General features: G+C 38.9%; 1 pseudogene; it reads left to right on the top strand.

Annotated features, from left to right (window-relative positions):
- The first annotated feature begins 211 nt into the window (after positions 1-211).
- On the top strand, positions 212-20,540 carry LOC144467491 (G2/M phase-specific E3 ubiquitin-protein ligase-like; annotated as a pseudogene).
- Positions 20,541-22,678: the final 2,138 nt, after the last annotated feature.

Genomic DNA, 22,678 nt, shown 5'->3' with positions numbered 1-22,678 from the left:
GAATAAACATGGCCTTTGAAAGAGCAAGCATATGAGCACACTCAAATAGAAAAAAATGAATGAGGTGCATGGCCACAAAAAACTAAAAAATATCAAAGGAGGCCAGCACTCACAAATGTCCTTTGAAAGATCTTTTAATCTAAGCAGCAGAGCAAAAAAAAAAACAATGGACGCGTTTCAGCCATAAGCCTTCATCAGCGTTGACATATACATGGCCTTTATCAGGATCAATTATGAGATGGTGGACAGGTTTGACAATCAGCAGATGGATTTATTCTTAGTTTAGCTGCTAAAATCACATATCTGCTATCATAAAATCCTGTGATTGGTTCATTTTCTTTCACACCACAAACAAACGGCACCAGAGTCCGTTTGGAGGCAGACAGAGACCCACCTTTTGAGTGGTCTCGGTTTGGTTGTTTGGTCTCCACCAGAGTTTGATTGACAGCTTTAGTTTAGTTTTAGTTTTTAGTTTAGTTCATTTCAGTCATCACACATGCATAGTACAGTAATGAGAAACAATGAAACATACACATTCTATTATGCAGTAAATTCAAAACAATCTGGACTGCACAATTAATTTTTGTGTGAATTTAATAATGACTAAAAAAGCACAGGCAGACACAAAATGCTTATATAAGCCTGTCCTACATTGTTGAATTTAAGCTACCTTCCAAACCTTCCAACAAAACAAAGGATAACAATAATGTCAAATAAGATCATTCGCATTTGTAACCTTCAATAATAGCTTTGTAGGCTACATCATTCTTTTAAAAAACAAAATCGAGTTGCACATCCTCCAATCTGGAAATCCATCGGTAAAAAAAAAAAAAAAAAAAAAAAAATTTTTCTTCCTTTACTTTCTCTACAATGTAAATTGCAGAATCTGTCTTGAGAGATTACACATCCTCAAACTAATATCGGCACTGTTCCACAGCTTAACTCCAACAATAGAGATACATCTTCTTTTAATCCATCTTTATCTGATGACATAGTTTCTCTAGATGGCATTGCTCTGGCCTCTAGCACTACCGTAAGAAACCTCGGAGTAACATTTGATCAAGATCTGTCTTTTAATTCTCATTTAAAACAAACCTCACGGACTGCATTTTTTCATCTGCGTAATATTGCGAAAATTAGGCCTATTCTGACCCAAAAAGATGCAGAAAAATTGGTCTACACTTTTGTTACCTCAAGGCTGGATTACTGTAACTCTCTATTATCAGGTAGCTCTAGTAAGTCCTTAAAAACTCTCCAGCTAATTCAGAATGCAGCAGCACGTGTACTAACAGAAATTAAGAAACAAAATCATATTTCTCCTGTTTTAGCTTCTCTGCACTGGCTCCCTGTAAAATCCAGAATTGAATTTAAAATCCTACTGTTTTGTATAACTGTATGTATATGACTGTATAAAGCTCTAAATGGTCAAGCTCCGTCATATCTTAGAGAGCTCATAGTGCCATATTATCCCACCAGAACACTGCGCTCTGAGAATGCAGGGTTACTCGTGGTCCCTAAAGTCTCCAAAAGTAGATCAGGAGCCAGAACCTTCAGCTATCAGGCTCCTCTCCTGTGGAATCATCTTCCTGTTACAGACACCGTCTCCACATTTAAGACTAGACTTAAGACTTCCCTCTTTGATAAAGCTTATAGTTAGGGCTGGCTCAGGCTTGCCTGTACCAGCCCCTAGTTAGGCTGACTTAGGCCTAGCCTAGTAATAATTTCCTGCAAATGTAATAGTTATTACATTTGCGGAAAATTGTGTGTTACGTTTGTAGTATGCAGCTGCTATTACGTTTGTGGGAAATTTATTACATTTGTGGGACATTACATTACATTCAAAGCTGCAGATTTGTATTGTGGTTTATTACGTTTGTGGGCTGTTATTACGTTTGTGGGTGTAACACTCCTGCGGCTAATGGACTTTTCTGTTAGGCTTTTGTTGTTTTGGCGTGGCTACGGCCCACAGTAGCCTGTGTTACAATCAGAAATAAATCGCCAGCTAAACCGGCTAACGTCTCGGCGTGTGGTTTTTGAGGGACGTTACATTATCTTAGCGTCTGGCCAATACTAACCTGCCAGAAAAGAAAGCATTTCCAGGGCACAGGTGCAGGAACTGCTAGACGTTTATAAGACATCGTTAGATCAGCAGGAGGGAATCTGGTGTTGAAATCACTGATTCTCACAGCAAGAGAATCGATGAGTTCCCCCTGATTTCACAGCCAGTTTGGAGTTCACTCAAAAGAAGTTGAGGGTGATTTTAAAAATCATTGCAAAACATGGGATGATACACGAAAAGATACTAAGAATGATGCTGAAACAGTCAGATGTCTGATGAATAATCCATCAGTGTGATCATGATATGTATACAGTGGGTAAAATAAGTATTTAACATGTCATAATTTTTCTCAGAAAACATATTTGAAAAGGTGCTATTGACATGAAATTTTCACCACATGTTGGTAACAACCCTAGTAATCCATACATACAAAGAAACCAAAACAAACAAGTTAAGAAATTAAAGGGATAGTGCACCCAAAAATGAAAATTCAGCCATTATCTACTCACCCATATGCCGATGGAGGCCCTGGTGAAGTTTTAGAGTCCTCACATCCCTTGCAGAGATCGGCGGAGTGAGCGGCAGCACACCTGATGGCAGATGGCGCCCCAGACTAACGTCCAAGAGCACAAAATTGAATCCACAAAGTATCTCCATACTGCTCATCCGTAGTCATCCAAGTGTGCTGCAGCCCCGACATAAAAAGTTGTTTTGAAAAATGTCATATGAACTCTGTTTTTAGCCTCACTGTAGCCTGTAGCTCTGACTGCTTCTCTGTGCTCCGCGCTCACGTGTGCGGGCTTGCGCGAGACCAGTGAAAGCATGAGCTTTGCTCACCCGTGTTTACATCACGTGACACGTGCACGGCAGGGGGAGACAACAGTAACCTGTTACGTCTCCCGGCCGCCTGTGTATTCATTATGTGTATGTGTGCATTATGACCTGTGTGTTTATTATGTGTATGTGTTTATGTCTATGTAGGCTATATGCATTTGATCAGCATGTTTAGTGGAGAGTTAGACCTCTCCTTTTCTTCCAGAGATCGTGTGTGTTGTGTTAACAGGTGTGCAGGTGATTCGCTGGATGATTGTGACGTTGCTCCGGCTGGATTGGCTGAGCAAGGGGCCCGGCCTTCAGTGTCAACAGTCACCTACTGGGTAACGAGTGTGACGTCACTGCTGCCGGATTGGTTGGGCAAGGGGCTTGGCCTTCATAATGCCGGCCACACGGAAGCCGCGAGACCACTCTTGTACATGGCAGCAGCGTATTGTATCGTTTTCTCTGGTTTTCTGTGATTTAGAAGTACTTTGTTGTTTGACCCACGTGTGATTATTTAGCTAGCTTGCTAAATAATTAATTCTTTTGTTAAGACCAGCGCCTTAGGGCCAACTGAGTCGTTTGTGTATATATTGTAAATAGTCACTGTCACATATTATTGTTTGCACGGAGCATAGGGGTGAGCTGCTATTTTTGTTATACCTGTTTTGTCGTGTTTTTCGTTAGCTTAGGGAGTTAGGCCTAGTATTGTATTTTTGTTTCTTTTGTTTTCGTTAGGAATCAGTTATTTCACCGGTCGGTAGACAGGTTGTTTTTGTTTGTTGTTTTGGCCTGGGCTCACCGTGACATCTTTTGCTCCATTTTATGTGCGATATTGTACAGTGTGTTTTTGGAGTGTGTAGCAATAAATTGCTCACCTGTATATTTATACTCGTGTTCCTGTGTGTCCTTACGTTACGCACCCACACCCCTAGACCGGGGCGTAACAAACCACAGAGCTAAAAGATAATTTGCTTTACGGTCTTTTAGCAAAGGACAGCCCAACATGTTTGAAGACTTTGAAATTGAGGAGGAACAGCATTTCTTTGTTGAGCCGTATTTGTTTGAGCCCGAGTATACGGACGGAACTCAGGCTAATGGATGAAGCAGCCGCCGCAGCTCATGAGCCTAACCCTCAGGTGTGCTAGCCGCTCCCCCCGCCGATCTCCGCAAGGGATGTGAGGACTCTAAAACTTCACCAGGGCCTCCGTCGGCATATGGGTGAGTAGATAATGGCTGAATTTTCATTTTTGGGTGCACTATCCCTTTAAGTTATGTTTAATGAAGTGAAATGACACAGGGAATAAGTATTGAACACTCTTACTGAAATTTCTTTAGACTTCGTACAAAAGCCTTTGTTAGTAATGACAGCTTCAAGATGCTTCTTCTATGGATGCTTCTTCACATCCATTGTGTGATTTTGGCCCATTCTTCCACACAAACAGTCTTCACATCTTGAAGGTTCCGTGGGCCTCTTCTATGAATGCTGATCTTAAGTTCTTTCCATAGATTTTCAATTGGATTCAAGTCAGGTGATTGGCCGGGCCATTCTAGCAGCTTTATTTTCTTTTTGGCTAAGCCCTACCCTCTCTGCCTGGACGTCCATTGAAATGCATTACAGAAAGTCAGTTTCGTTCGGTATTATGAGCTTTTTCTGAGATTTGAAGTCTAAAAATGGTCAAATGGTGTGCATGGTATACATGCAACTCCGACACAAGGTATCCTGAGAGGCTGGGCGACAGGGTGTATTTTTTACCCTTTCCTAAACCATCATCTACTCTATATATGCTTCCTTTAGGTAACATCATTAGAAATCACTCTGTAAATTTCCATTGTTATGCGGATGATACACAGTTGTATTTATTGATGAAGCCAGAAGAAACTAATCAATTAACTAAACTTCATAACTGCCTTAAAGACATAAAAACCTGGATGAGCACCAATTTCCTTATGTTAAATTCAGACAAAACTGAAGTTATTGTTCTTGGCCCCAAACAACTCAGAGACTCTGTATCTGATGACATAGTTTCTCTAGATGGCATTGCTCTGGCCTCTAGCACTACCGTAAGAAACCTCGGAGTAATATTCGATCAAGATTTGTCTTTTAATTCTCATTTAAAACAAACCTCATGGACTGCATTTTTTCATCTGCATAATATTGCGAAAATTAGACCTATCCTGACCCGAAAAGATGCAGAAAAATTGGTCCACGCTTTTGTTACCTCAAGGCTGGATTACTGTAACTCCCTATTATCAGGTAGCTCTAATAAGTCTTTAGAAACTCTCCAGTTAATTCAGAATGCAGCAGCACGTGTACTAACAGGAACTAAGAAACGAGATCATATTTCTCCTGTTTTAGCTTCTCTGCACTGGCTCCCTGTAAAATCCAGAATTGAATTTAAAATCCTACTGTTAACTTATAAAGCTCTAAACGGACAGGCTCCGTCATACCTTAGAGAGCTCATAGTGCCGTATTATCCCACCAGAACACTGCGCTCTGAGAATGCAGAGTTACTCGTGGTCCCTAATGTCTCCAAAAGCCAGAGCCAGAGCCTTCAGCTCTCAGGCTCCTCTCCTGTGGAATCATCTTCCTGTTGGGGTCCGGGAGGCAGACACCATCTCCATATTTAAGACTAGACTTAAGACTTTCCTCTTTGATAAAGCTTATAGTTAGGGCCGGCTCAGGCTTGCCTTGTACCAGCCCCTAGTTAGGCTGACTTAGGCCTAGTCTGCCGGGGGACCTCCTATAATACACCGGGCACTTTCTCTCCTTCTCTCTCTCTCTCTCTCTCTCTCTCTCTCTCATGTCCTGTTACTGCATCTTACTAACTCGGCTGTACTGCATGTCACTAACTCGGCTTCTTTTCCGGAGCCTTTGTGCTCCACTGTCTCTCAGGTTAACTCGTATCGCAGCGGTACCTGGATAGTGTGACGTGTGTGGTTGTGCTGCTGCCATGGTCCTGCCAGATGCATATGCCTCCTGCTGCTGCTGTTATCATCAGTCATACTTCTACTGTTATTATACACATATGATTATTGTCACATATGTATACTATCTTAAGCTGTGAAGAGATGTGTAGGGACATATTGATGTACATTCTCAGCCAGGCACGCGTTATTGTCCTGTCCCCTAACTGACCCCAGTCAGGAGAAAGACAGTCCGTCTGTCTCCAAGGACATCATGTGAAGACTATTCAAATCAGGTCATTAACTCATAAAGGGGCCTTCCTTTTTCACCCCAAGGTAGTTTTGATTAGCAACTCTGCCTTGAAAAACAATGCACCCTTTGATGACCGCATACTGCCACTCACATGTGACTCAAAGAGAGACAAATGTTCGATTGTAGCAGGACTGAAGTATGTGTCAGATCCTTGTGCCTTTTTTATTACCGTTTAACATGTCCTGATTTGTATGTGCACATGACCATGTGTTATATGAATGGTACTTTGCTTCAACTCTGTTAAGAACAAAGTTTCGATATGTGTATAATGTGTATAATATGTATAATTAAATGTTAATTTCAACTCCCTAACATGTAGCCATATTGCCATCTTGTGGCGGAGTTAGGAAGAGTTACCGTAAGGAAGTCCACTTTATATATATATTTAATGAAGATAATGAAGTAATTAGGTAGTATTAATCAACTTGTTGCATGACTATGTGTTCCTTCATTTTGTTTCTCATTATACATTGTCATTGAATTAATCAGAGTGTGTGTATTTGACGTAGGCTAGCTGATATCATGGCATAATAAGTGTATTTTGATTTAATGTTAATCTGTATGTTTAATTGGATGCTAAGAAACAATGTGGACCATAGTGGGAAGAGTAGGCTATGCGTCACTCGCGCGTAACATATTAAAGTATACGACCTCGTATCAGCAAAGAATTAAAGTTTCCTCTGATTAGATCTCAAAGGGGTATATTCCTTATCACGAGGGAGACCCCCCCGATCATACTCGCCACCCACTTTCTGATTCAGTGAAATACCCGGGCGCCGCTGATCACTCTTCTCTTGTCTTCTCTTACTTCTCTTGTCTTCTGTGCTCTTCTGTTAATCCTCTCTTAATCTTAGTCTCTTCTCTTAATTTTTCATCTTGTTTTGTTTTATGCGCTCTTAACTTTTACTCTTGCTTCAATTTTTTTTTCTCCTCGTTTTTGTCTGCCGTATTTATTTGCATTTTTAACACTTTTGTGCTCACGAACAAAGTTATTTTGAACTTTGAAATTTTATCGATCCAGTTTTCCTTCATCTCCAGTGTTTTCAACATTTTTACGCGTAGTAGTAACTTTGACGGCAATATCAAACAGCCAGCGATATTGTTGTCACATTATTATAAAAGAGTAACCAGAACGAAGCAGACCAGCACCTGTCGACTACCTCTTTGCTCCAGATTCCCTGGAACCGGCTGCCTGCCACTTGCCACAGTGGTCCTCCATCCAGCCCAAAGGCCTTCCGCAGTGTGGACCAGTCACTGGGTACCCACAGGACATCGCAAACTCATCTGCTCTCCTGGCTGTGAAACAGCCATGCTATTCTGCTGGAAAACCCAGGAGCAGCTGAGCGACAGTCCAGGGACCCCGAAAAAGCTCCACCTGTGATCCCCGCTGCTGAAAGTAGGCCCAAAACTTCCATAATCCAAGTTAACCGCTGTACGGTGAAGAGAGAGGTCGAACAGGAGGCTTAGTTAATTATCCCAATTTTAATTTAGGTTTCATTAGGTCTAAGTGAATGGTTTTGCGCATTACTGCGGTCCCCGTTTATCATAGGCTGTCTCAGTGTTACTCTCCCACTATCGCCAAACTAAGCAAATCAAACGAGTACTGCTCATTTCATTCATATAGGGGAGACCAGGGCTTGTTGTCACACTTTTTACACTCTTATATATTTCTTGGAATCAATACATCATATAATAAAAATGTGTACCAGATGAAAGACCAAAGTCTCAGGTATATATTTTGTATTCATGTCATTTTCATATCTTGTGTCAGTGCAGAGTTATAGGCAATCAAATAGAGAGTGTGAACATGTGACATGTTGCCCCACTATCGGGTAAGTTGTCTCACTATATGGGGTAAGATGTCACACTGGATTTTGCAACTAATAAAACAAGGACAAAATTATTGTTGTTGTTCTTTTTTTACTAGAAAGTGAACATTGAAGTCAGGCACAGAAAATGTTTATCATTGAGCTTGAAAAAGTCATTGAACATGGCCATTGGACGTTCACACAAAATATTATGCAACATGCACTGGATTAAAGTCCTTAGGAACTGCTGTCATGCAGGGCTTTGGCTCTCAGCCTCAAATGCCTGTTTTACCTTTCTTAAACTCAAAATTCCATATTGAATTGAACTACAAAAAAGAAAGCATTGGTTCATTATGAAACTTAAACCAGTCCTGAAGTGTGGCCATAGTTCAAACAACAACTAGAAGATCCATTTGTAAAGTGAGAGTGAAGGGTGCCGCTTTAAGAAGCCTGTAAACCAGTCACCACTGGCTTTTTCTTTGTCAGCCCAAGCTTGCGGAAATTGCAGGTTCTGTGCCACTGCAAATTCGTATGCCAGCTTTTTCACCTCAGTTGGAGACAAACCAAAGTAGATGTCAGTTGATCTCGTAAGATACTTCTCAAGCTGAAGTTCCAACTCTGCGCTAAACACCTGCCGTGGTGATTTGTACCCAACCACTGTAGTTGGGACAGCTGTCTGACTCTCTATTTCGGCTGGGGTGAATGTCTGGCAGTACCAAGCCAAGGTACGGTAGTTGACATTAAAGTCCTTTGCTATACTCCTGATTGATTTATTAGCTAGGGTCACCTGCCTGACTGCCCTCAGCATCACGTCAGGTGGTGCAGTGCCATGTTCTGTTTTTTTTCTGTAATTCCTGGCCATGTCTTCTGGCTTTCTCCTCTCCTTTAAACCATCCTTTTTTCTGTAAAGATAAAGTCAAAATTTCATTATGACAACTGCTGACTCTCTGTGTTAATGTAAATCCTATTTGAAACTTGTTATTCTGGGGTTAGTTGTCACACGTGACAACTAACCCCTGAATGACTGAGACATGTTGCCCCAAACTACCATGTTTGCTAATGCTAGCTCTAGCTTAAAGTTAGCTTAAAACAGAACACTGATTGAGGTATGACAGGATGCCTTAATCTCTCCTCTAACAAGTCCACATATATCACTGTTAGGATTTTTATCTGAAAGAAGCTTATTTTGAAATATATCAAGTTGATATTTTTTACTTTGGGTTGTGCAAAATGGTTAATTGGTGCTCACCTCAGCTCACAATGTGCTATTCTCTTCTCAGACAGGACTTGACACCTGACCATGTAAAGGAAGAAAACTAGTATTCCACTTTTGAGTTGCGCCCTCTGGTGGTGAAGATAATTGCAATATGACAACTTACCCGTGTGACAACAAGCCCCGGTCTCCCCTATATACTGTTAATTTTGTGTTGTGTCATATAATCATCATTTGCTATTCATTTACTCAGTGTTACCCATTTAGTTAAATAAATCTTCATTTATCGCCAAGTCGTTGTTTGTGATGTATATCTTGTGTACAGGAGCTGAGATCACTGTCTAGAGAATTCATAACCCAGATATTGAGATTGATTCATTATTGATAAGCGTGCTGACGAATTAAAAAGTGATTTACGGAGTTATTAATTTGATTAGTCGCTTCCCTCATTAAGAGGGTGGTGCCCCAAATTCATTATTACAAGTGCAAATATTCTAAAAGAGGTATTTCCCCTACAGATGACAACTCAATTGCAGGTAAATGACGGTGAGAGCACAGGGAGATGAAGGTAATCAGATAATAATATTGTTTAAATATTTAGGAAAACTAACTTTACGCTGTCTCTGACATAACCTTGCTGACCTTGCAAACTCTCCTCTTTTTCCCCCACAGATGTACTGTCCATTCTGTGGATCAACTTTGACAGCCTTGCCGGGCTTTTGTTCTGTGTGCGGGAAAATCATAACATTTCTTAAAGACGTGGCAAACAAACAACATGAGGAGATGCCCACCACCAGTGCACATTCTAATGCAAAACCAAGCCCTTCTGCAGGTACATAGATCTGTAGTTGTAGTGCAGAAAAAATAAGCAGTTAGAAGACTGTTCAAGAGTTCAAATTGTGTTCTTGTACTCAAATGGATCTTGGTACTATCTTGAATGCCTAATTCAGTTACAAGCATGTTAAATGTGTTTCAAAATGAGCTGCAAAAATCAATAATGAGACCTTTAGTGAGCTTAAAGGGGATCTGCTCATTTTCCAGTTTTATCCTCAGACTCCATGAGAGCTTTGCATGAATCTTAGTCTTAAAAAAAACAACCTTTTTTGTCTTGTACTGTACCTTTATGTAGTCTGAAACTGTTTAAGGTACAAAAGCTATTTAGATCCCGATGAGCCCACTCTGTCCTGCTCCTTTGCTTCTGGAGCAACGGAAACAAACTATAGAAACCATGTACTTGTGAGCATATGAAATATGGAATATGTCGACTCGCGAGATGACATCAGCTGGCATTCAGAGCAATCTGAGGCTTGTGCTTTCTACTCACAGGGATTACTTCTATATATTTTACCCTATTATTTGAAACTTTGGCCATGTATAATATGAGCAGCCGATATTTTAACATTATATACATAAATGTATATTATATATATGTGATGCATGCAATGCATAAGTCCCCTTTAAAAAGAGTAAATAAAAGAGTAATGAATAAATAAAAGAGTAATTAATGTCTCATTCCTGTCTTTTCTTATTTTCATTGTAGCAGCAAGGTCAGGTGTAGAGTGCTTTCTCAAATTTAGGGAGATGAAAGAGAGGGAGAGAAAGACATTCTTTTCAAAGACGCGTGTAAAGTCTAAGAAGGAACAGAAAGCAGTGAAGGTACGCTCACACACCAGTGACCAATGTAGACTCATATAAAGTCAAATAACAGATTATACAGATTTGTTACATTTTATTGATTTCCATTTTCTTCTCTTTCTTTAGATTTTTGTTGGAGTAATGAAAATGAAAGGCGACTCCCTGAAACCTGTGAGAGGGAAGTCACTTCCCCTTGAAATTCAACCTCTGTGGTCATCTGAACAACTGTTGGCTGTTGCTATAAAGAAGCTGAAAGATTTCAACCAGGACATTGAAGGTGTTCCCCATGTTTTGCTGTACCCCGATGCTAAGGAGGTGACAAACATCCCAGGAACAGACACCCCTTTTACAGTGGAGAAATAAAAGGAGGCAATTGGAAAGGCCTACCAGAGAATTACATTGTACATTTGCACTGCTGAAGAGTTTGCAAACAGTTGTGTGTTTCACATATTTTCTACTTTGTTATAAGCTCCACTCTGTATTATATTATATATTTAAATATCAGTTTTTTCATCTACATCTGATGTTCTGTTCAAGATAAATTCCACCCATGATTCACTACACTTCCTGCTTTGACTTGTGTGTTGTCAAATGGTCCGGTATGACCGATGGCAGAAGTGACACAATTGAAATATTAGGAAAAAACATCCAAACAGTTATTTCCTTTCAAACTAAACAGGAATTCCCACGTTAGGCTTGTATTTCCAATGCAGCCTTGATTCTCACCACTTTGTTGGTTTGTTGTGCTACAGCACAAAGTTCTAAAATGAGAGGGGAAATAACAGTGAACACTATGAGGGGCCGTACAAGACATAATTCATTCTCACCCTCTCACATACATACATTCTCCTTACGCATACATATATTTTCACTCTCATATTCATATATTTTTACTCACACATTTATACATTTTCACTCACACATTCATATATTTTCACTCTCATATTTATATATTTGAACACACACATTGATACATTTTTCATATATTTTATGCACACATTCATACACTTTGCTCTCATGCACATGCAATCATGTATACATTTAATACTATAAGTAATATATGTATGTAAAAGGAAAATGTATGTATGTTGAAAGAGAATATATGTATGTACGAGAAGAATGTATGCATTTGTGAGTGAGAGTATAGTGGAAACGGAAGGAGTATAGTTGAAACGGAAGGCACTCCATTTATCGTCTACATACTCCGGTACAGTAGGTGGCGGTATACACCTAATGAGCAATAGTTGCAATGCGCCATAAAACCAAACGAAGAAGAAGAATTTATCGCGCTGTGATTGGCTGAGAAGGATGTTATTGACATGGGTCTGCTGTGGTGAAACTACAATGTTCTGAAGATGGACTACAAAATGCACACGATGAGAACGTATGGGGCGTACATTCCCATCGTGTTGTTTCATGCAGGATATATAAATGTGGACAACACGGTGAAAGATACTGTTTAATTACTAAGGTCGGAACTGAATTAAAAAAAGGAATATAGGCTACCAGCCACAAACTGAAACGAAATTGTCACATTGAGAATGTTTGCTCACACTCACCCATCTGAATCCCAAGTAGTAAAATGAATTAATGATATTACTAAAGGCTGGCAATACAACAATGTTCAAATGAATAAATAACTGATGCAAACTGAGCATATGTTACAGTGCGTGACCCCTCCGTCCATAGCTGTGTTCAACTTGTTTGTTTTATAACAGGATAAACAGATATTAAATCCATTATTTTGTTTTTCCGTGTGAATAAAAAAAAATAATGGAAATCCATGTGCTTTTTCCATTTTCTTCTCCAAATGGGCAATTGGAGTAGAAATTAGACCACATCCAGTAATTAACTTGTGTTTGGCCTTTATTGTTAAATCAATATTATGTGCCCATAGGCGTCATTCAAGTATGGCGAGGTATGGCAGTTGCCATACCTTGGAATCGGGAGAAAAAAAAGAGAGAGGTTCTGTAGTCATTACTCGAGGCGCACTGGCTGGTTGTTTTCATTGTATTGCACTTAAATAGGTCAATAACATGCTCATCAGTGAATACGAGTGTTATTGAATCAAATTGTTCGCCACTTCGCTCCTCCGCAAGTTTTGAGTGAGTTACCGTATATTTCCAAATAGTCACCCGGTGGCAAATAGCCGCCGGGCACCTAATAGCCGCTGGGGGTTTGACCCCATTTTGCATATTAAACGCCGGTTCAATTAAACGCCCGGGCGATTATTTCCTCATTCATTGCCTCATGGCTGTCCCTCCTTCAGGGACTGTTTGCGCTTTTACGCATGGGTCAGTGGTGAAGTGGTGCACATGACTCGTGCTATGGACAGATGGATGGACAGACAGACAGCCACATATCTAAAACAGGTGATACATCTGGCTACATCTTTCCCACATCAAATATCCGTGATCACCTACACCCGCATGCGTAAAAGCACACACAATTCCGTGTCCTCTCACTGCGGATGCTGTTATTTGATGGCCCGGTACTCATTGTAGCCCACTCTTATAAGACCCAATAATAATAATAATAATAATAATAATAATAATAAGTTACTGTGGACCTATATGCCATGCCTTTTAATGAAATTACCAGAAGAGTTCGCTGAAAAACAGGTAATGTCAGCCTGAATTACTCACGTGCGTCCCCGGTGAAAATTGCAACATGCATGGGGAATACAGCTTCTACAGGCTCGCCATAGCTTACTGTCAGGACTCAGGGATCAGAATTCGGGATGGCGGACCGTCGGGATGGCGATATTTCGGTGTGGCGGCCTGTAACTGTTGGTTAAATGGCCTGTTCGGTTGGTATTCGGATAACTGGGGCTTTACTGGTATAATGCAATAGCACCACCCAACGGTGAAACCCGTGTACACGAAAAAAATGACCCACTCTAAATGTTTAGAGATTTTTGTACACGAACTCACCCCTACATTATACACTATTTTTGCACTAAAAACATACTGGACAGGAACTGTAACCAAATAACGGCCTAGTGCAGGTCGGTGCAAAAAAAAAAAGAAAAAAAAAAGCCTTGAGCAAATAGCCCCTGGTTCTTTTAAACGCCTGGGGTCAAAATCGATTTTGTGAAATAAATGCCCGGGCTGCTATTTGGAAAAATACGGTATCTATGTGTTGTAAAAGCATTTTGCTCTGCTGCTGTAGACAACCTGTCTAAATGATGTCTTGAAGCCTGTCTGATTGTATGTGGGTTTTTTCTTCATGTCGGCATGTTAAGCTTGTATTTTCAGTCTCTGGAGACACTCCAATAAATTCGCCTATACAGTATTGTACCAAATTGGCCTTTGTTTTACTGTGTTTCATACACCGGACCCCTTGATTATCTTCTAGAAATGAGCTTGTAATTAATTTATTTTCTTTATTTTCTGTGAAGTTAAACACATGACTAATGATAATTAAACGTCTGCTCGCTGTCCGTGGTGCTGAAATACGCGCCGAAATAGGTCCGATGTTTTCACTGCTCTCACTAAGTCGTGCATTACATGCAGACATGAGGTATTATGAATGTGAGAAACAGCGTCATGTCCTTTGAAACAGTTTTCAATAGCATAGTATGTACTTCTGACAGGTCAAAGACCAAAGTGAAGTTTTATATAAGTTCATATTTTTGAAACTCCATCATCAGTAGCTCTGTGACGTCATGTCATATTGCCATACCTTAGCTTTTGCTGAAACGACGCCCCTGTATGTGCTCCTACTGCATAGATAGACAGATAAATAATAAATAATAATAATATTAATAATAAAAGGGACGCTGCTGTGCCTCTCTTTATGGGGAAACGCGCTTATTGTTTCTGCTGGGGGGTGGGGTGCTCGCTGCAGGTATTTAATAACCTCAGGCAGATATCTTTTAACGTTACAGTCTTTTGTATTTTTTGTTATGATCCTTCCACTGTAGCTCTGCAGGAAACACTGTACAGGGGAATAAAAAGTGGGACGCAGTAACTTCATTGATTATTTAAATCTCCAGATACGGCAAGTATATGCGCATTTACGCACGAGGCACAGCACCGTTACTTCATTGATTATCTATCTATTTTTTTAGATTCAATTTTATTTATATAGTGCCAAATCACAACAAAAGTCATCTCAGGGCACTTTACACATAGAGCAGGTCTAGATAATACTCTTGAATCTATCTATCTATCTATCTATCTATCTATCTAGGCCATAAGCATAGCCGATGCCAATGTTTTGAGATGCAGTAGGGGCAGATAATATAGATATAACAATAAAGGCGAAAAACAAGTAGGTTTCTGGTTTCGGTTTAATTTCTATATCAGTTAGCCATTTGAAGACGAAAATGGGAAAAGCATGTGGATTTCTGTTTTTTCTCATTCACACGAAAATCGGAAAATTAAAATGATGCATTGTATATTTGTATATTTGTTTATCCTGTTAATAAGTTAAACAAAGCTGTGGATGGAGGGTAGCCTACACCAATAGTAGCGAAACGTTCATAGTTTGCATCTAAGTTTAACATAATGTTGAAAGTTGAAAAAATATATATGAACAAGTTATGGCATGAGATGTATAATGCTTCATAAACAGCGGTAACTTAGATGGTGATCTCCTTCCTTTCTCGGACATGTTTTCTTTTTCTTTCCTAATCATTTGAGTTTGTGAATGGTGCGTAAATATTGCCACCGCAATGACTTGTGGGATGGAATTATCTCCTTTCCTATCGCTTAGGAAGGTCTGATGTATCCTATGCTAAAGGAGATCTGAAAGGAAGCACTGAACCTCCTTTCCTTAGTGTTTAGAGAATTCGAACAGCTCTTATCATGGCGGCCACTAAACTACTTCCGGGTCATTTCACTCAGCTAGGAACCTTGCTAAGCAAAAAAGACTTTCCGACCGCAGCCTATGTGTATGTATTGAAAAGTAAAGTGTATATATATATGTGAGAGTGAAAATATATGTATGTAAAAGAAGAATGAAAATATATGTATTTGAAAGGAGAATGTATGTGTGTGAGAGTGAAAATATATGTATGTGAAAGAAGAGTGAAAATATATGTATGTGAAAGGAGAATGTATGTGTGTGAGAGAGAAAATATATATATGTGTAAGGAAAATGTATGTGTGTGAGAAAGAAAATATATGTATGTGAAAGAAGAGTGAAAATATATGTATGTGAAAGAAGAATGTATGTGTGTGAGAGTGGAAATATATGTATGTGTAAGGAGAATGTATATGTGTGAGAGAGAAAATATATGTATGTGTAAGGAGAATGTATGTGTGTGAGAGGGTGAGAATGAATTATGTCTTGTACAGCCCCTCATAGAATGAATTATGTCTTGTACGGCCCCTCATAGAACACTGTAATGTACAGTTACCACTTGATTTTACCATTTCACCAAATTTACATAGTGAGTTTCAATTTAAACATTCTTGATGGATAGAAATTGAAGATTTAAGCATTTAAAACAATATTTAATCACAGATAAAACTGAGGAAGTTAATGAAGTTTATCGTATTACCCATGTCAATAATGACAATTTTTGTTTTTCAAAGGTTACAGTGGACACTCTTCAAGTGAAGATGCAAGTGTGGTCCATGTTAATTTGCCATCTGCAGAGTCCACTTTCTGACACTGTGGTCAGTTGGCACCTATCACAACATTTCTCCCTAGGTCAAGTGAATTGATCATATTTTCATTCAATCTAATCTGTCATATGTGTGTTTATACAGGTGTGGGACGGTCCAGATGAAGTGAGCACTCCAAGAATGGAGAACATTTTGCTTAGGTAAAATACAACATTGTCAACATGATATTTTGTTTGCCAAGCAGCACAATGTATCCACAGTACAGCAGTTTATATTTTTTTCTTTGGGGTATTTACAGACCTTTCAGACACACACAACCAGCATCTGATCAAGTAAGAAAATTCTTAGTCTGCAGTGTTGAATGTGTGAACATGAAATCATGAAATGTGTGTACATAGTTTCATTAATTCACCAAGCCAGCCTACACATGATGTGTACTATTTTAGTTGCTAAGCCAATGGCACTGTCACTAGATTAACTGCAGTAATTTCTTCGGTGAAACTAGGATGGAGGACAAACTGAAGAGGTCCAGGAACAGGTCACATCCACCAAGGGTCAGAACAACTTCTATAGGTAAGCTATTTTGACAGTTGCATCCTTTACAGAATTGCTGGATAGATTTTTGGAAACCGTTGATAAAAATGATGTGGTTGGGGAAACATAATTTTTTTGTGATAGTATCAATGTGAATTAAGTACAGTATGAGTCAAGACAATATTGAAAGTTTTGCCCTATATGTCAGAAATTAAAGCTCTATACTACTATTACTAATATATACTACTAATTTACTACCATTTTTTTGGATGTCCACCTTGTATAGCTCCCAGTCACAATTGTTACAGCATTTTTCTACATTTCCAAATAACAGCCCCAACTTACATCATCAGTGAAGACAAGGAAAAACTCCCACAAACATTTTGGGATGTTTAATCAATATTGCTTGCAACTTTGTCAAATGTTTATGAGCAGTGTGCAGTAATATGCCAAACCTGCTAGTATTGTCTGTTTTAAACTTTTTTTTTCTCAAAAAAACAGGAAGAAGATTGACATATTTTTATAGATATGAATTTGAACCATATATTATGCATTTGAAAGTATTTACTCAATTGTCCTCTCACTGCAGCAACTACCCAAATTTATATGCACCAATCGTTACTGACAGCGAGTCTGAGCCAGAAGAACACATGGAACACACTGCAGAGGAAAGGTCTGAATTACTACTAATTAGTATTTATCCTAATAATATTTGTGCTTTTATTATTTGAAGTGACAGTGTACCTAATCTTCTTTTACAGCAAAGAGGACTTGACCGCTGCAGACATTGTTTCAGAGCTCTCAACAAAGATTACAAAAACATGTTACAGCAGGTTCAATATTAATAGAGTCAATGTGTGGGATGGAGCTATCCGTGGCTTCAAGCGTTCTTCATTTGACCCGTCTCGTGAGATATTAGTGAAATTCACAGATGATAAGGGGCAAGCTGAGGATGGACTGGACACTGGTGGTCCCAAGCGTGAGTTCCTGACCCTCCTAATGAACCGCCTGAGAACGCGAAGAATCTTTGGCCCAGAGGACAGGAAATTTCTCATGTTTGACTGTGCAGATAATGATGTTATTAGGAGGGATGTTTCCAAATTTTTAACTCCTATTCTTGTTTCTGCTCAAAAATTAATGAGAACATTACATTTCAACAAGTACATCTTGTGCTTCACACTGGAAATGCAGGAGCAGCTTAATTCAAATGAAAATGAAATATGACACTTCTTGCTTCTTAATGATAATGTGGCAACTGTTGGTTTATGTGGTACTAATTGGACAAAAAATAGCTGCAAGAGATGATGAATACTTTCATGCTGGGAGGATGATTGAAACTTCTATAGTTCATGGTGGTCCAGGTCCTCGGTTCTTGTCAGAGATACTCTACCAGCACCTCACAGGAAGAACAAACACTGACACTGAGGCCAAGATCGAAGATCTAAATGATGACACCATGAGAGCGTCCTTGCTTGAAGTAAGTTGGCATATTAACAAAGCTCATTTAGTTTCATCACAGTATCAGCTAAGTTCAAATCAAATCAGCTTGTCACATATTAGATTGATATACAATGTTAACCTGTGTTTTGAGGGAGTAGATCATAACATTTTTGGTTAACTATTCCTTTAACTCTGATATTATTACTAAACACTGCCATAATTCCAGGGTCCTATTTCATACCATTAACATTATTCTTAACATTATCCTCTGCCCTTCACACAGTACCTTGTCAGATGTCTCTCCTCTATAACCTGTGAAGAATTTCTGTTTTTTTTTTTTGTCAGTAAAATTCTTACTATGACATCACTCATCTCATCCTGCCTGCATTCGACACCGGTTAACTCCACTGTGCTGATCATGTCAAACCAATTTCTTTCTCCCAACTAATAGACAGTTTTTCTCCTATGAAAAAAAACCCCAACCTGCTCCCTTAATATCATGTCCTCTTGGCTCCTGAAACAAGTTCTGGACTCTCAGTCCCTGTAATCTCCTTGTTAGTAACTCTCTCACCTCGGACACTGTTCCATCCTGTTTCAAACATACAGTAGTCCGTCCTCTCCTTACAAACAAAAAACCAACCATGACCCCACAGTTCCAAACAATTTTAAGCCTATTTTTAAACTCTCATTTATATCCATAGTCCTTGAAAAGGTTGTTCTTTGTCAACTGCTCTCCCATTTGAACCATAACATCCATGCCATTTTCCAATCTGGTTTTAGTCCCTGTGCTATGTTCATATTTGTTTTTGATGATTTAGTTGCTCATTTGATCTTTGATTGCAACTTGAGGTCGGCTCAATTCAACCATGAAATAAAGAGCTGAAACGCATTTTTTTAATTTTCTTATCAGCTATTTTTAAATTTATAGTGTATTTATGAACAACAATTCTATTTTTAAGTGTTAAAAAATCTGATAACCAAGCATTTAGTGTATTGTTGTTTTTTTAGATAAATTATTTTCTTACTTCTTCATATGGGAGTTTGCCATCATATTGTTTTATGTTTATGGTGATTATTGTCTTCCCTAGATATCCAACGCAGCTACACTGGATGAACTACATGCGTCAATTAACAGACATTCCAGCTTGTTGCAGACTGCAGGTTGCTTTCAGTAACCTGACAGAGTGGATGCCAAAAAGAACATCATAAAGGACTTCATGCAGTGGTACTTCTTTTACTGCAACCACTTCTCAATACAAAGGTGACGTGTCTGCATAATTTGACCTAAGTTGAAGATGTTAATTCGTTCTTTTCAAGTCAAACATAATTGAAATGCTACAGCGATGTTAGGATGAATGAAGAGCGGATGTGTCTCTAAGGGTTCAGAAAATAAGGACAACCTCATAGAATGCACAGTTGGCAGGTCTCAAAAAGGTTAATAAAGGAAGTGATGATCTGAATTTTAATTTTTGGGTAAAGTACTCCTTTAAAGCAGTTTGACACATGTATTGAAGCTTTCCTGTATCTCATTAAACCTAGATGCTTACAACTTAAAGCCTGCAGGTAGCTAACTCTGACACCTGCAGTATGTGTGTGAATTTATATTGAAAAAAGCAAGCATGCTATGACCAGTTGTAATACCAAGGTGCTTGAGGCTTTACAGGAGTGCAGTTGTATCTGAGAGGTGGATTCGTCACTTGACAATCCTGTATTTTTTTTTAAAAGAATTTCATTTTCAGTTGAGTTTGCTTAACTCAAGTTATTGACATAATTTAATATATCATCTTTGTCTTTGTCAAAGGGGTAAACATGCAAGATTACTTGACACTACAGATTGGTGGTAATAATAATAATAAAAATATGGAAATTGTTGGATTTTCATTTAACTGCATGTTAATGCTGAATGATTTTACGTTGGGTGGATAAACAAATTAGGGTAATGTATGATTGGTTGGCCTGCTCCTTTAAGATGCTGCCATTGTTGTTAGCATCTTAGATGCAATGATTGCTCTAAATGTATTCTAGATTCAAGGATGGGCGTTCAACACTGGATGTCATTCATGCTTTGGAGCAGCTTGCATCCATATTCAGGGCCTTTATGTGCTCAAGTGAGGAACAGCTGTCATCTGCAACACTGGAACAACACTTTGAGGTCCAGCTCAGTGAAAAAGGCAGCACAAGACGACAGGAAGAAACCAGAGCACTGGGATTCTGGAGGGACTATCTTCTTGAAAAATAGATTATGACAGAATCTTTAAAAGCTACTCCACAGACAAGAATTTAATTGCATTTTTATAAAAATGTTCAAAAAAAAAAAAAAAAGATAGAAACAAACCTGTGAGGCAGGTTGTACATGACATTTGGTTTGCCAGATGATGACGTCATCAGGGCGAGACGGGAGTAACTAAACGTGCTCCAGTCGACCAGCAAACAATGTACTTTTTATAGTGATCTTCTACTGCTTGCTTACTAATTTTTGTGTTTTTGGTGTCCGGAACATCTGTATCGCCAAAACTGACCATTAAAGTGTCAGTCCATCAGACAGAAACGGGACTCCCACCGTGTCACTGTTGGCAGTAAAACTACCATCATGCCGACAAAGGAAGGCGACACCACTACAAACACTGTGGATGATCAGCTCTCCAGAGTTGATATCAAAGATATAATAAGCAAGCAGATGGACATCCTATTTCTGGACACCAATTTTGTCAACAAACTCAGCAAAATATTGATGGATTCCCTCATCGAACCTGTTAAAAAGGCCATCGCAGAGTCTATCACAGAGACGGTAAAGGAAACCATACAGTATGAACTAAAAGACACGGCTGATAAACTATGTGAACTGCAACATAAGTATGACGATTTGATTGATAACCTCGATGAACAAGAACAGTACTCTTGACGAAATTGCCTTATTGTCTTTGGTGTACCTGAAAAGGGAGATGAGGATACAACCAAAGTCGTTTGTGACATTTTTAAGACCAATCTCAAGATAGAGGTGCAGCCTACAGAGATTGACAGGAGCCACCGCCTTGGTCAAAAGCTTGAAAACCCGAAGGCTAAACCGAGGGGCATTATTGTCAAGTTCACCAAATATCATGTTCGGGACAACGTTTTCAAGGCGAAAAAAGCACTAAAGGACTCTAAAATGCATATTTTGGAGAACTTAACTACCAAGAGAGTGAAACTGTTGGCTGATCTCCGGGAAAAAGACAGGAATAAATTGGCTGCCAGTTGGACTCGAGATGGGTGCATTCACCTGCTGACACACAAGAGAAAACTGCACGTTATCAGTAAACTATCTGACGCCAGTAAGTTGTGCATCATCTGAACTCTAGACACAAATGACTTTGGACACAAATGACTTTGGACAAATAAAACATGTTTCATTCTCGGGGGCTTTAACATAGATCTCATTAAGGATGATACTATGACAAATGACTTTATTAATATTTTACATTCCTTTTCATTTTTTCCTACAATCAACACATTCACTAGAGTTACAGAGTCTAGCAGGACAATAATCGACAATATCTTCACAAATTCTCACAAAGCTCGTATAGATTCTGGTATAATATTCTCAGATCTAACAGATCATTATGCTATTGTTTTATTCACTGATCTTGTTAAGAAAGTTGATGATTCCCCCACCAAAACTAAAGTTAAAGTCTTAAATGAAAAATCTTTACAAAAACTATGTGCAAACCTGCGAACTAAAACGTGGGATTCTGTCTATAATTGTAAGGACCCGAATACTGCATATAATGTATTAATTAATGAAATCACTGATTCTATGGCTTGTACTATACCGGAAAGACTCATAAAGCAAAGTGCCATTAAACAGAAATCCTGGCTTACAAAGGGTATTTTAAAATCTATCAATAAAAAGAATAAATTATACAAACGATTTGTTAAAAACCCTAGTGATGCAAATAAAGAAACATATACAAAGTATAGAAATAAGCTCACACAAGTAATTCGCATGAGTAAGCAATGGTACTACACTGAACACATTAAAGTTTATCGGGGTGACCAAAAGAAATCCTGGCAGGTACTAAATGAAATCCTATGTTGTAAGCATAAAAATACTATTCTCCCTGATACCAAAATCAAGGGAAACTCCAAAAATATTGAAAATACCACTGGAAATGCCATCAACAATGATGAACTCGCCAATATATTTAATGATCATTTTGTTTCTATTGGAAAAAACCTCTCTCAAAAGATTAATCAACCGCACCACGCCACATTTAGACAATATCTCAAAGGCAATTATTTGAACTCTCTTTTCCTTAGGCCAACTGATAGAGACGAAGTGATGAAAATTGTTATGAAAATGAAGAGCTCGCATACAGCTGGTGTAGATAACATTTGTAG

Source organism: Epinephelus lanceolatus, chromosome 17, assembly GCF_041903045.1.
Source record: "Epinephelus lanceolatus isolate andai-2023 chromosome 17, ASM4190304v1, whole genome shotgun sequence".
Taxonomy (NCBI): domain Eukaryota; kingdom Metazoa; phylum Chordata; class Actinopteri; order Perciformes; family Serranidae; genus Epinephelus; species Epinephelus lanceolatus.
This window is presented reverse-complemented; position numbering and strand designations above follow the sequence as displayed.